Raw genomic sequence first — 15,052 nt, forward strand, 5'->3', positions numbered from 1 at the left:
TTTCGTAGGACGCGTTAAGAATGACAAAATATTCTCTGTATCTACTGGAACCGAGCCACATAGCTTGTATTCCACTATTTGCATTCACACCTGGGCTGTGTATATATATTGCCTTGGTTTGGCTCTGTAATTATTAGTGGTCGTGGGACTAGTTTGGGCCCTACCCAAGCTGGTCGAACGTTTCGTTTGGGTCTATACCCTAGCTGCACTGAATGAGGCTTGGAAGGCCGAAACGGATCCGTCTGCAGATATTGGGATTCCTTCCAGTGGATGCTTAATTTATTTTGTCATTCTGATCGAATTTTCTCTATTTTTCATTGGGGGGATGATTGGCGTGTTAGCCAGTGTCGTAACAGGCGCGGGGGGAGGGTAAAACTGCCCTTCCCCTTACGGTTTTTACCTGGCTGACCAAGCCGTCGTACCGGGCTGTGAAATAAGAGAAAAGAAAGAGGGGAGAGGGAGGGAAAGAGAAAGAAGAGGAAAAGAAATAGAAAGAAAAAGAGAAGAGAAGAGAAAAATAAAGACAAGAATAAAAAGGAAGATATAATAATTACCAGACTCACACCCTGCAACCCCTTCTCCACTTCAAAAACTGTCATAAAACCTTTGATCTATGCTGCCCGATGGCGTAACCACTGGGGGACAAAGGGAAAATATCTATCTTTGAAAAATCTTCCCCACCCCTTTATAAATGAGCAGGCGTAGGCGGAACGATTTAGGCTAAGCCAAAACTAGTCCTAGCCGGACCAATATTATCGAAGGAGGACTGATTTTGGCGGCTAAAATCGGTCCCCCGGACAAATTTTAGGGGCCAAAATCCGTCCCCCGGCCACCAAAATCTGTCCGGGGGACCGATTTTTGCCCGGACCAATTTGGCGTGACAGGCCTACTGCCTGGAGAGCAGCATAGGTCTACTGACATAAATTGTCTTACATTTTGGTTTAAGGCTACATTCTTCGCCAATAAAAAAACGATACAATTAAACATCTTTTTTTTTTTTTTTTTTTATCAAATTAAACAAGCATAAGATATTACGGAAGTAAGGTATTCATTCAAGTTGATATAATCAAGCAAATTTTCTTTTTTGGGTCCCGTTTTGTTTGGAGAATAGCATGGTTTGACCGTTTTCGTCCAATCCTCTGATTAATCAAACCACACCCCTCCCTTTGCATGAAATATACCACCAAAACGATGCTAGTTTCAGCTGTGACAACTATAGGCCTATATATTTATATAGGCCTAGTTGTCTCGGGCTTCACTTCAGATGGCTTCTCCCACACCTACTTGAGCTCCTCCGTTTACCCCACCAGATACCCAAGGAAACCCAACTTCTTTCTTCTATAGCCAATCGTGGGCGTCGAACGGTAGGGGACAGAGAGACACGTCACTACACATTTTAAATTGAGAGGAACATCATATCAGTTGTCCCCCCCCCCACCCACTATTCACTATTCTTATCCCACTTTTTAAAGCGAGTGGAAAGAACAACATTTACGAATGACTAATCATTATTTTGATGAATTGGTCTGCACAAAATAAGTGCATATATAAGTGAGCGTTTGAGTATGAAAGGCCTACCAGATTGAAACTCTATGTTGACGTAGTGTTGAAATAATGTAAGTTATGAAATGTAATTATAAGTTGTTGTAAAATCACGACTTCTAAAAAGCTAGAACGCCGGAAAAGTCCCACCAGGGGCCTGCGAGTCCCATTCCCCTGGCCAAAGTGGGTCTACGGCTATAAGGCTCTCTTTTTCCTATTTTACCCCTCCCTACACACACTTTCAAGTACGCCGCATCGACGTCCTTGTAGGTAATGCTCTAGAATTATGCGCTGTCATTGATTTTGGTTCCTCTCTGTGCAAAAAATGGGGTTTTTTTTGTCTTTTGTTTTTTGTTTTTTGTTTTTTTTTTTACTTAATAGGCCTAGAAATGTAATTGTAACAACGTGTATTATTAGTGGTGGCCTATAGATCGTTTGCACATGACGCGTCGTAAACCAAAAGTCACGTATTAGACACGTATTGAATCCAAGCTTCAGTGTGGCAACAGCCCATTCTGTGTGAGTCAAGAGCTCGTGATGAGGATTCACCATGTTTTGAGCACTTTCAATCTGATGGTCACACGTCTATGATGAGGCTTATCCTGATGTCGCACTCGTTTTCCCATATATTTGTGTACTGGTACAATATATAAATAGTGTAAGCAAACCTTTATTTAAGGGGCTGTATTTATTTCTATTTTTTCATGATTTATAGAAAAGGATCAGTGATCTAGGAATCTCGAAATATGGTGTGGAAGATGAGGGGTGGGGCGAATGTGAAGTGGGAGGTTCGAGCTGAGCGTTTGGCTGACTGCAGCCGAGTATTGAATTCGGGTCTTTTATAAACGAATACCGGTAACCTTTTCAGGAGAGTTAGGCGAGTTAAGGACCATGTGTATCTGTTGTATGTTTTAGTTTAAGTCCGAGTTAAGGACCATGTGTATCTGTTGTATGTTTTAGTTTAAGTCGGGTGGTGCTGCACTGCGGCCGACGCGGGTCCCCAGCCCAAATTTCCACAGTGTATTTACATCTGCTTAGAAATAAAGATGTATTATTATTATTATTATTATTATTATTATTATTATTATTATTATTATTATTATTATTATTATTATTATTATTATTTATTATTATTATTATTATTATTATTATTAGTATTAGTATTAGTATTAAGTGAGGGTGATTTGTATCTACTTCGAGCGTGATTATTTTTCTTCGAACAGTTTAAATTGGGACGACTTAGGGGCGCGAGATTTTTTTTTTTTTTTTGGAGGGGGGGGGGGGGGTTCCCTCCCTTAGAAACGCCACTGAAATGATGTATGGGTGACACACACTAGGTAACAGAAGGGAAACGTCTCGTATGTCAAACGATTATTCTCGGCCTCCCGTTAATCTGAAATTAATTAAGTACTGGTTTTTTATGCCCAATATTTGAGAATCTTACAAGTCTCAGAGTCTTTTACTTCAATGTAAACAGGGGTCGAGGTGTATAACAAGATGTACAGTATTGATGCGTATATATATATATATATATATACTGTATATACACATATGTATATATATATATTACATATATAATATATATGTGTGTATGTATATATATATAGGCCCATATGCATATATATATATACAGTAGTTATATAATATAGAAATATTTATATTTTATAGGCCTATATTATAGTTACCTCGCAGTTTATCACAGTATTAACAGGAAGATGTAAAAAATAGTTTTTCAGTACATCTACCTGGTATTACTAGGATAAAATCGTATTATCACCACAGTGATCACAGTCTTTCAAATTCAAGCGGGGATTCATTGTTTCATCGTCGATTACAGCAAGCGTTGTGTTAAAGCCAACTCAGACAGCGTCGTACGACGCAGCCCGACGCGATTTGTTGTCGCGTCGGGCCTGTGTGAGTTAAACGCAGACGCGATGGTGTGCGTCGGTGGCAGTCGCGTCGTAGAATATTAAACATGTTTAATATTTTTCAGGATGGCTTAAGACTGTCCCCGACGATAAATCGGGTCGGGCTGCGTCGGCCGATGCTGTCTGAGTTGGCCTTTAAATTTGATTCGTTAAATTAATTTCGCAAAACGAAAATGCGCATGGGTTCTACTCAACTGGACGGAGACAAATGAGACAAGTATCCTGGACGATTCAATGGTTCCAGAGATAAAATAAGGTTCCGAGGACAACCTAGGCTTGACCTCCTAAATGGTCTGGTTAAAACAGCCGTTAACTCGATTGTGGAATTAATGATTATGACTGGCAATTACGCTTTTTAATTCGTTTTTATTTATTTATTATTATTTTTTTTAATTCAATCTTTTGGTATGTAACATAGGTCTAAATGTATAAAAACAAAACCCAAAAATTTATCTTCATTTGGTAAGAATTGAAATATATTTGCACCAACAATTAAAGTTGTTTCAGGCTCGATTAGCCTTCCTAAAACAGTACTACTAGCCTATTCCTAGTAATATAGCATAAACTACTGAACATTAGCTAGCACTGTTAGTTTTATTTGTTTGATTTACAAACTATGAATGTAATAAATCTACTTGCAAATTAAGGTTTGTTTTAAAATACTCTGTTTGATTTAAATAAGAAGTTAAAAATGTATGAAATAAAAATCAGTTACCATGTATTTTTGGCTGCCAAAATACTTTACTTTACTAATTTAAGAACTTTCTTTAGTTGCACTAGATACATTTTGTCTCAAAGGACTATTTTGCATCTTTAAAAAAGCCAACATACAAGTAGACTGGTATGTGCTGCAATGACAAACAAAAAATATACAGTATCTGCAATAGTTGGTAAGTTAATTTTCTATTTATTTTGTGTTTTAATTTAAGACAACAACAAATGTATTACAGTAAGTAAATTGCATTATAGTATTGTCTGCTTTACGACCGTTGATTTTAGAATGACTTAATATTACCATGTTTAATTACTAAAAATACAAGCAATGTACTATTCAACAGTTGTCAACAAAATTTGACATTTGCCCCAAGACCGTTAAAAAGTTTATGTATACCTCATTGCTCCACGATTCAATTACAGTAAGTAAATTAATGTTTCATATCTACACATTAAACATTAGAATACAGTATTGTCAGCAATAATGAAACCTACAGTCCCACATTAATACCATTAAAATAATGAAGCTAGCAGCATTATGTTACGTGATACTTGCTATTACATGTCACTACTCAAGTTTGTGTTGTCATGCTGACATGAGTCTCATGGTGTAGGCCTACTCCGGGTTTAGCAATTAAAGTTCACAATTATGAATCTAATTGTCTTTCGAACATGTCAATTTCAAAATTATTACTGCATATACAGTATTCTACTCGAACCTAGAAATTTATAAGAACAATGTAATTCTCATTTAGATAGATAGGCCTACTTTTCATATTTTCGAAGTTTTGTGACAATATTTTTTTTATATTATTTCAGAATACCCAGATATCCAGTCAGCAGCTGTAAAAACCAAGATGACTAAAATATGTGAAGATACAAGGCGCTCCATGTCAAAGGGAATGGATACAACAGCTAATGTTTAACAACAAGCGCTTAACGTGCAGTAATTTTTTAATTTTAAATTGTAAATGTAATTATCTTTGCTAAAGGTAACTTAGCAAAGTGTTGTAATTAATTTTTTTAAAGTTTATTTCATATCCTACACATGAGCTGCAGCATGCTTTACCATCTAAGTAACTGTTCGTCTATATGCAATAAAAAGAATTTAAACAATTGTAAACTCATTGCTACATTAACTTAACAACTATTAAAATCATTGACTAATTTTAAGCAAAACAGTACCTTTAGTGTGATGCAGTTACTGTATACATTTGACTAATGTATGTTTTTAACTTAAAAATGTTATAACACATACATAATTCGTCTGACTATTATGCAATAATCTTATGAAAGTGCTTATATATGTACTTAAAAGTTAGTTTAATAAATGTTTATTTTATCAATTTTAAAACTGTTATATTTTATTTTTGTTGTACCTTGCAGAATGAAGGTGAGAACTTTAAGATTGTGCATGTGATGGTTTTACTGCGTGGTGACACTGATTCTCTGTAGAACAAACAGTTTAGTGTAAACTTCACCAATAACACATAGTCAATAATATTATGTGTTAACACTGTGTTTGCTGTATGTTGGCAAGATATTACAACAATGTGTTTATTGTGAAAACCTCACCAATTTCACATAGTCAACGGAGTAAACTCACTGTGTTTTTTGTGGGGTGACACTATGTTTACTCTATAGGGACATTGTGTTTAGTGACAATATGGAGATAGTTTGTGTATTGTGTGGTACACTGGGAACAGTGTGTTATCAGTGTGTTAACACTGTGTTTACTGAATAGCAAATTTGTGACAACAATGTGTTTACTGTGTTTCACACTGTGAAAACCTCACCAATTTCACATAGTCCACAGAGTGAACACACTGTAAACACACTGTGTTTATTGTGTGGTGACACTATGGAAAGACTATGTTCACTGTGTGGGGACAGTGTGTTAATTGTGTGGCTACACTGTGGGGACAGTGTGTTTACTGTTTGGGAACAATGTGATTATTGTGTGGTGACACTATGTTTATGTTTGGTGTCACTATGGAAACACTGTGTTTACTGTGTGCGGACAGTGTGTTAATTTTGTGGCTACACTATGGCGACATTGTGTTTATTGTGTGGTGGATGTGTGTAAACACTGTGTTTCACACAGTTCACAGTGTGAAAACCTCACCAATTTCATATAGTCAATGAGTTATTCACACAGTGTACACACTGTAAACACACTGTGAACACACAGTGCACACACTGTGGTGCAGTATGTGCAAAATGAATAGTTCTGAAACATGTAAGTATGCATCAATACACGTTATACATAGGCCTAATAGAACACATAGGCCTAAGCGTGATTTAAAAAAAAATCTTTAATTCATAAATTTCAGGCCAGGTCTTTTAAGATAGAAATGCGGTACTGTGGTTCAATTTCGTTTTTATCCTTGTCCAAGTTTCTTTAAATTTTTGTTTAATAATACTACTACTACTAGTAATAATAATAATAACAATGATGATGATGATGATGACGATAGTAATAATTGATAATAACATTAATAGCAATAAAAAGTGAAGAAAATTGTGCTAAATGCGAAAAAAAGTTGTGATTTGTTGATCATAATATAGTATAGTTAAAGCTTAGTAAGCTATAGTTAGGCCTAAGTTGTCCTGGATATTAAGTGGATCCCTGATAAAAAATAATGAGAAATTTGTTGACGTTTCATTTTGACTATAATGGTGATGTGATGATGAAGAATTTTACTATATAAAAGTGTCATTTCCGGCCATCTCGGGAGGTACTATTTCCTCAAATTTTCTCACCTCAGCCCCAGCCATGGTGGGTTGTGAAATCACGTTTTTGAAGTAGGCCTATGTAAAGTACATACTCAAATACAATGTTTTTAAGCTTTGTTTTCTGTGGTATATCACACACACATTAATAAGATTTCTATGGTTGTCAAAAATCCCTGATAAAAGATCATGAGAATTTTTTTGGCGCTTCATTTTGAATAATGGTAATGTGATGATGATGAATTTTACTAAAAGTGTCATTTCTGGCCATCTAGAGGTACCTTACTATTTTCTCAAATTTTGTCACCTCAGCTATAAACCATGGTGAGGCTGAGGTGGGTGTCGACTTACAAAATTCCCTCCCCCTCCACCTTTCAAAACAGATCTGTGCCCTTCCCTGGGTATTACATTAAACTCTATCGAGTCGGCTCCTGATATCTTAGTGACTGCTGTTTGTTTTTAGGATGTGATCTGGTTTTTCATGTCCATTTTTCGTGATTATGACTATTCTGGATAAAGAATGTTTTGAGCAGAGGTGGATTCAAGGCCCTCCCCCNTTTTTAAGGAAAAAAAAAAGAAAAATATATTCAAATTGAAGTGCAAGAGTGTAATTTCCGGCCGTCTAGAGATGCCCTAATCATAAATTGGTGGGGCTGGTGGGGCTGAGGTGAGTGGTTCCTCAGTCTGTGAATGTCCCTCCCTGGTTCACCTTTCTTTCGAATTTCTGGATCTGCCACTGTTGATTTATTATATAATTATTTTTGCGCTTATTTATAATGCGTCTATTGCAATTTTCACTTTATCCTCTCAAACAGTCTTAAGACGTTCAGAGTGCGCTACTTCACAGGGGGATTTGACCCCGCCGGGGTCCTACGTAGGCGCATAACGGCTCCCCCACCCCCTTTCAAAATCCTGGCTACGTCCCTGTGCTGTGTTATGGAGAGTAATGTGTGACCGGAAATGGTCTGCAGTCAGTTGGTTGTTACCATGCGCCAGTGATGTTGGAGTATATAGCCTCAGCAATATGAAACTATTATGTAGGCCTAACGAATGAATGAAGTTCGGAGTTTGTCGGGTAGTGAAATGATTATTTCATATTTTAAGTGCTCCCTAAATTCATAAGTGTAAGCTAAATTACGGTGATTAATTCAATTAGCGAAGATATGGAGACAATTATTTCGAATCCATCTTCCCAAGAGGGGATGCAAATGCTTTGTGAAAATGAGTACGCCGCGGTACTCATTTTCACAAAGAAATATACACAACTGGTTAGCTAACAATTATGTCAATGTTACATGAACACCTGGAAGGAAGGTGCAATCACGTTGTTACCTAGCAAACGTCTGTACTGTATGGGGGAGGGGCTGCTGATGTACTGTGTAGCGGCGGACGATGAGGCATAAGACTAGGCCTAGGCCTAATTAAGACAGTGGAATTATATATGATAGAAAGTACACTTTCGGAAGAAATAAATTAAAATAAGAAAAAAAAAATAACTAAGAATAATTCATTTGCAGAGGTACCTTATTTAAAGAATTATACAATGCTAACAATGCGGCTCTTAGCCCTGGCTTGGGCAAAGGCATCCATGTGCAAAGCAGTGGTGTTTGTTTATCCATAAAAGCACGCCGGGAAAGTTTGCCTTACCAGGAAAAGGTGACGTATCTAGCTTATGAAGTATGCATGCTAACTAATGTGTGTGTGACGTCACCAAAAATTAATATTTTCTATTATAACCAAAATATTAATAACTACAAAGTTTCTGGGCGTAAATTCCCTTAATATGGATGAAGGGTTGCTCAATCTCCTTGCCATACAAATTACAGCTCCCACTGACGTCTCAGTCGAGAAATACGGGTAGCTGAAGTTTTTCTCGCAAATCTGACTACAAAACCATATCCAAATTTCACGTTCCACTTTTTTTTCCTGAGTTGTGCTTCGTACTCGCCGCTGAGGGCGGCGTTCCGGGAACCCTGCGTCCAGTTGAGGAATGTACCATGTTTAATAGAGGGGAGGGGAAACCATTTAAGACCAGTTATAATTCTTATTAAATGCATTTGTGTAAAACCTTCTGTAATTAATCATTTGTTTTGTGTAGGACAGTATAAATAATATAGCATTTCATATTTCATACACTAAATAATTTACTAAATCGTACATCTGAACTCATAAATTGGAACCCTATCACGGCCTGATCCATTGTCTGGTTATTGAAAACGATGTCTACCGGTATCTCTCCCATCTGGAATGATGATTAAAGTAGTTAGGTTTTAAGTTACACTAACAGTAACTTTAAAATGGTCACCATAATGGTGGTTTGTGGTTAATTTTGTAAGATTAACTAAGTATTTGTTACAAATATGTGCATTAAATTCATTTTTCATTTCAATTTTAAAATGTGGTGTAAGGCTAATTATTTGCTGTTTTTAACATTTAATTAAATGTTTAATTTAATGTATAATTGAACTTAAATGTTTAATTTAAATTAAATGCTTAATTTAATGTTTTTAACATTTTAACTTAAAATGTGAGCATGCTAATTGATACTGTAACTTATGCATCTGTTATACATTTCCAAACAGATATTCTATAGAATTCCTATACAACTTCTAAAGCAAATGTTATAGATGTCTATAGAATTTTCTATAGCATTTCTATACAGCTTCTAAATAGAATGTTATAGATTTCTATAAAATTTCTGAAGAAATATGAAACATAATTATTTGCGACAAAATGATACACATATTAAACTTTATGCATTATTTAGTTACTCAACATCAGACCATGAGCCAAATGCAATAGTTTTATTTATTTATTTTTTTATTATTATTTCATGTTCAAAACCAAGCTTTTGCAATTAACACATTTATTGAAAATCCAGTGTAGGTCACCAATACATAATTTGTGCAACAAACTAATTTTCTATAGAGTGGAATACAACATTCTATAGAAAATATTAAAATTCTATAGAATGCGAAAAACATTTTTATAGAATTTGTTTTGCCTCTATAGAGTTACATAGTTATATAAAGTTCTATAGAATTCTACAGAGCTCTATATAACTTTTTTGTATGGGTGGTCCCCTCTATTTAGAATTCCCTGACCCGCCACTGCAATTTAAAACAGCTGCTGAGAACGAATATGCCCGTCTTAAAATAGTTGATAATCCGATTAGCATTTGTATTTATCTACAGACTAGGCCTTTTGAAGAAGGGGTAAAAGAAGCACTTCTTACCATGATTTTTTGAGAACGCTAGCAAATTCCCCTATTACATAAGTATTGGGTGCCATACGCAGCAAAATTCAATGTTAAAATCAAAATGTAATTGCAAAATTCAATGTCTAATTTATCAAAACGTAGGCGTAAATTTCTCAAAATGTAGATCTAGTTTCTCAAAATGAAGTTCTAATTTTTCAAAACGTAGTTCAAATTTTTCCAAATGTAGTTCTAATTTCTTTAAAATGTAATTCAAATTCAAAACGTAGGTCTGACTTGATCAAACACCCTCTCCAAATTCTATTCCAAAACGTAAATCAAAAACCAGCCTCTGGTTTGAAATGCATTTTACAACAAAACTAGAAATGGACTTTTGCTGCGTATGGCACTAGACTTGCGAAATGTAAATCAAAACTAATCAGCCAAGCATGACGTGGGCCTGTTCCATTAATGATGGGGGAATCATTTTCGCTGCAGTCCAATGCCATGAACAACGCTTCCCAGTACGTCTGCTAATTTTTAATGGTCATGGTACCGCGATCACGAGCCTTATGCTTGACATTATAGGTTAGGCTTATGTAGGCTGGGATTTGCAACAAGGTCTTGGACTAGGCCTCTATACTATAGTAGGAGGCCTGGTCCTAGTCTAGGCCTATACTATAGTACAATTATGTATAACTAAACTAGTCATATGATTACAGGTTTACATTGTACCAAGATCGATATTAACGATCGCATTTATTTTCCATTGAAAATAAAAATAACACTTTAAATAATTTAACCTAAGGGTTTCAAAATATTCCAAACCTGTACGCTTAAAAAAAAAATAAATAAAATAAAAAATAAATAAATAAAGTTAACTTATAACACAAACAACGCGATAGGATATAAAATTTGAGAGAAGTTTCGGTATACTGTACTGTATTTCTGAAGTGCCATTCGTTTTGGGGTTGCTACAATCAGGAGTTACAATCGATCCAACAAAGGAAAAGCAATATCTATTTCCTTACATTCCAAAAAAGAGGATTTTGGATGCTATTTAAATTTGCTGGAGATTGAAAAATTAACTGTTAACTCCGTTGTTAGAGAACATGGAATGGTACATGACGTTCGGCCTGGTATAGGTCTTCAGTAGGCCTATGTACTCTAGGTGTAAATAAATACAGAGAATAGGCCAATTTTAGTGAGAACTAAACATGTTTTAATAACGTAGGGCCTATATACAATGCAAAGCAGATTGATCACAAAATCAGAAGCATGATTTCAAAAATCAGAACCCAGCTTTTATTGTTTAAAACTGTCGGGGGCCCCATTGAATGAAACTACGGTATTATGGTTTATATTATATATTTTTTTAACTACAATGTCGGGGCCCCTCGCACCTGGGGCCCTGGCGCCCCCCCCCCCCCCCCCGTCAGCGCCCAAGTGTGACACCACTGATTGTAACAGCTGTTGATTGTAGCAACCCCAAAACGAACGGCGCTTCTGAAAATACAGTACAAGTATACAAATTATTCTCGCAAACATCATATCCTATCGCGTTTTTTGTGTTTTAAGTTAACTTAATTTTTTTTGAAGTGTACAGTTTTTTTGAATACTTTAAAATCCTTAAGTTAAATTTATTTTTTAAGTTTTTTTTTTTTTTTTTTTAATTTTCAATGAAAAATAAATGCGATCGTTAATATTGACTTTGGTACAATGTAAACCTATAATCATATGACTACTTATACAGAATTTTACTATATTATAGGCTTAGACTAGGACCAGGCTTCCTTCTATAGTATAGATGCCTAGTCCAAGACCTTGTTGCAAATCCCAACCCACATAAGCCTCCTATATTGCCTAGCATAGGGCTCGTGATCGCGGTAGCCTGACCATTAGCAGACGCACTGGGAAGCGTTGTTCACGGCATTGGACTGCAGCGAAAAATGATTCCCCCCCCCCCCATCATTAATGGAACAGGCCCACGTCATGCTTGGCTGATTAGTTTTGATTTACATTTCGCAAGTCTAGTGCCACACACAGCAAAAGTCAATTTCTAGTGTTGTTGTAAAATGCATTTCAAACCAGGCTGGTTTTTGATTTACGTTTTGAAATAGAATTTGGAGAGGGCGTTTGATCAAGTCAGGCCTACGTTTTGAATTTGAATTACATTTTAAAGAAATTAGAACTACATTTTGGAAAATTTGAACTACGTTTTGAAAAATTTTGATAAATCAGACATTAAATTTTGCAATTACATTTTGATTTTAACATGGACTTTTGCTACATATGGCACCCCATACATAAGGGTCCGGCAATTAATCTTGCATTGGGACCCTTCCGCACCTAGCTACGCCGCTGGGTGAGAATGCAACTGACGCTAGAAGGATTGACAATCAACCTGAAAAACAAAAAGAAGCTAAATTGCATGACGCAGCAGACGTTAAGGAGCTAATTAGCTCTGAACTTCATAAATGCCTAGCCTCTATGGAACGCCAAAAGGACAAATTACAAGTGGCGCAGTGCAAAAGTAAGGCGCAGTGCAGAAGTCAAGTGGCGCGGTGCAAAACTGAAGTGGTGCAGTGCAAAACTAAAGTGGCGCAGTGCAAACTCAAAATGCGTGTGCCTCCATTTTAGTTTTGCACTGCGCCACTTTAGTTTTGCCCATGCGCCACTTGACTTTGGCACTGCGCCACTTGATTCTTGTACTGTGCTGCTTGACTTTTGGCGATATTGTATGGAACGCCAATTTGGCATCAAAATGGAAATTAACTAATTTTTAGTAGGGCTATATTATTATAATTATTATTTCTTTGTTCTCGTCGGGGACATATACCCTGAAAGGGGACCTCGGCTCCCGCCGGGCAAATCCTGGTGCCACCCCTTAATCAAACTGTAGATAGTAAAAGATAAACTATGAGAAAATAATTCCATACACATTTGCAACACTAAGTGTAGCCCAAGGGCATGACATTTTCTTTCTTTTATTGAATGTTCTTTTGGAAATTAAATCCCACTTTAGTAGTATGTTTTATCTCCTTTTTAAATCACCATTTAAACATGCAATTAATTAGGATTCATCATCTACATCAACAATTGGATATTTTCTTCCTACCTGGAGTGTACAAATACGAAACAAAATAAAGCTTATACGTAATAATTAACAGCACAAGAAAAAAATATGAGGGAGGACGTATAGAAAAAGCACTTGCAACGTATAATTTGTATAACGTATACAAAAAAATGCTAATTGTTGACAAATATTTAACATTTTCAATTATAAGAAATATATATATATATATAAGCCTATATTATATAATATAAATATTTCACATTACTATGATATATATGTAATGGTTAAGGTATTAATGCAATAATTAGGGTACATATAAAACTATATAAACATATGGGAAAAACCCATAAAACAGCAAACGGCCACATAATGCAAAACTATTTAAAATTGAAACGGAACAGTAGAGAAAATCCGATCAGAATGACAAAATAAACTAAGCATCCACTGGAAGGAATCCCAATATATGCAGACGGATCCGTTTCTGCCTTCCAGGCCTCATCAATGCAGCTAGGGTATAAACCCAAACGAAACGTTCGACCAGCTTAGGTAGGGCCCAAACTAGTCCCACGACCACTAATGATTACGATACATTACCACTGCGATATTAGACCGGCTTTGTTCACCGATCATCAAGGTGTTTCCATTAAGTTAGATTTGATGGAGGAAAAACGAGGTCTTGGCCTATGGAAGTTAAACACTAGTTATCTAAAAGACAATACATTTATTAACAAGGTTAACGAAATCATAGATGAAGTTGCACACAAAATGAGTTTCCTCAATCAATGTGATAAATGGGAAATGATTAAAGTGAGAATTAAGGAATTTTCACTTTCTTTCGGTAAAATAAAAAATAAAAATAAAAATCTAAAAAAAGAACATCTAAAAAAGTTATTGAGCAATTAAATGAGAAGTTGATGAATAACATAAGTTGTAGTGAGCGAATTGAAAATGAACTCCAAGAGAAAAACAAAGATTTAGAATTGATAGATATACACACAAGAAGTCAAAGGTGCCCAAGTTAGATCAAGAACAAAATGGGTGGAGGAAGGAGAAAAAAATTCAAAATATTTTCTTGGTCAGGAAAGAAATAATGGTATTAAGAAGCAAATTAGGAGAATAAAAAGATCAGATGGGACATATGTCCAAAGGGCAAGTGAAATATTGTCTGAACAAGTTCAGCATTTTGAAAAATTATACGCATCCCAGAATATACAAAAGAAAAATGTCGAAATATACTTAAAATCAATAAAATCCAAAAAATTAACAAATGCTGAAAGGCAGGAATGTGAAGGCAATATTACTTTAAGTGAATGCCATAATGCTATAAAAGAAATTAAAAAAAAATAAGGCTCCAGGTTCAGACGGCCTCCCTGTAGAATTCTACCAGCAATTCTGGCCAAAAATTGGTCCAATAGTGTGCGATACTCTTAACATGAGCCTGAAAACTGGATCGTTGTCCACTCACAACGTAGAGGCGTAATCAATCTTATTTTTAAAAAGGGTGAGCATGAAGACTTAAAGAACTGGAGGCCTATAACTCTCCTGAATGTAGATTACAAAATAGCTGCCTTTGTTTTAACAAAAAGATTACAAAACGTTATAACCAGTATAAATAGTAATGATCAAAAAGGTTATATAAAAGGTCGTTTCGGTGGCGAAAACATTAGATTAATAGAGGATTTGATCGAATACACGAATGAAGAAAGGTTAACAGGCACAATAGACCAGGCTATAACTGAGATAGGTGCCACTTGGAGAGGTAGAAATTCTCATATGGTTTTTCTAGACCAGTTTTTTATGGGGAATCAGAATATGTGAGGTAAAAGGGGTGTAACCTGAGAACTTTCGCATGAGGGCGCTTTT

The sequence above is a fragment of the Anneissia japonica genome, unplaced genomic scaffold (genome assembly GCF_011630105.1).
Source record: "Anneissia japonica isolate Jap-2015-1 unplaced genomic scaffold, ASM1163010v1 scaffold11969_len152608_cov178, whole genome shotgun sequence".
NCBI classification, from domain to species: Eukaryota; Metazoa; Echinodermata; class Crinoidea; order Comatulida; family Comatulidae; genus Anneissia; species Anneissia japonica.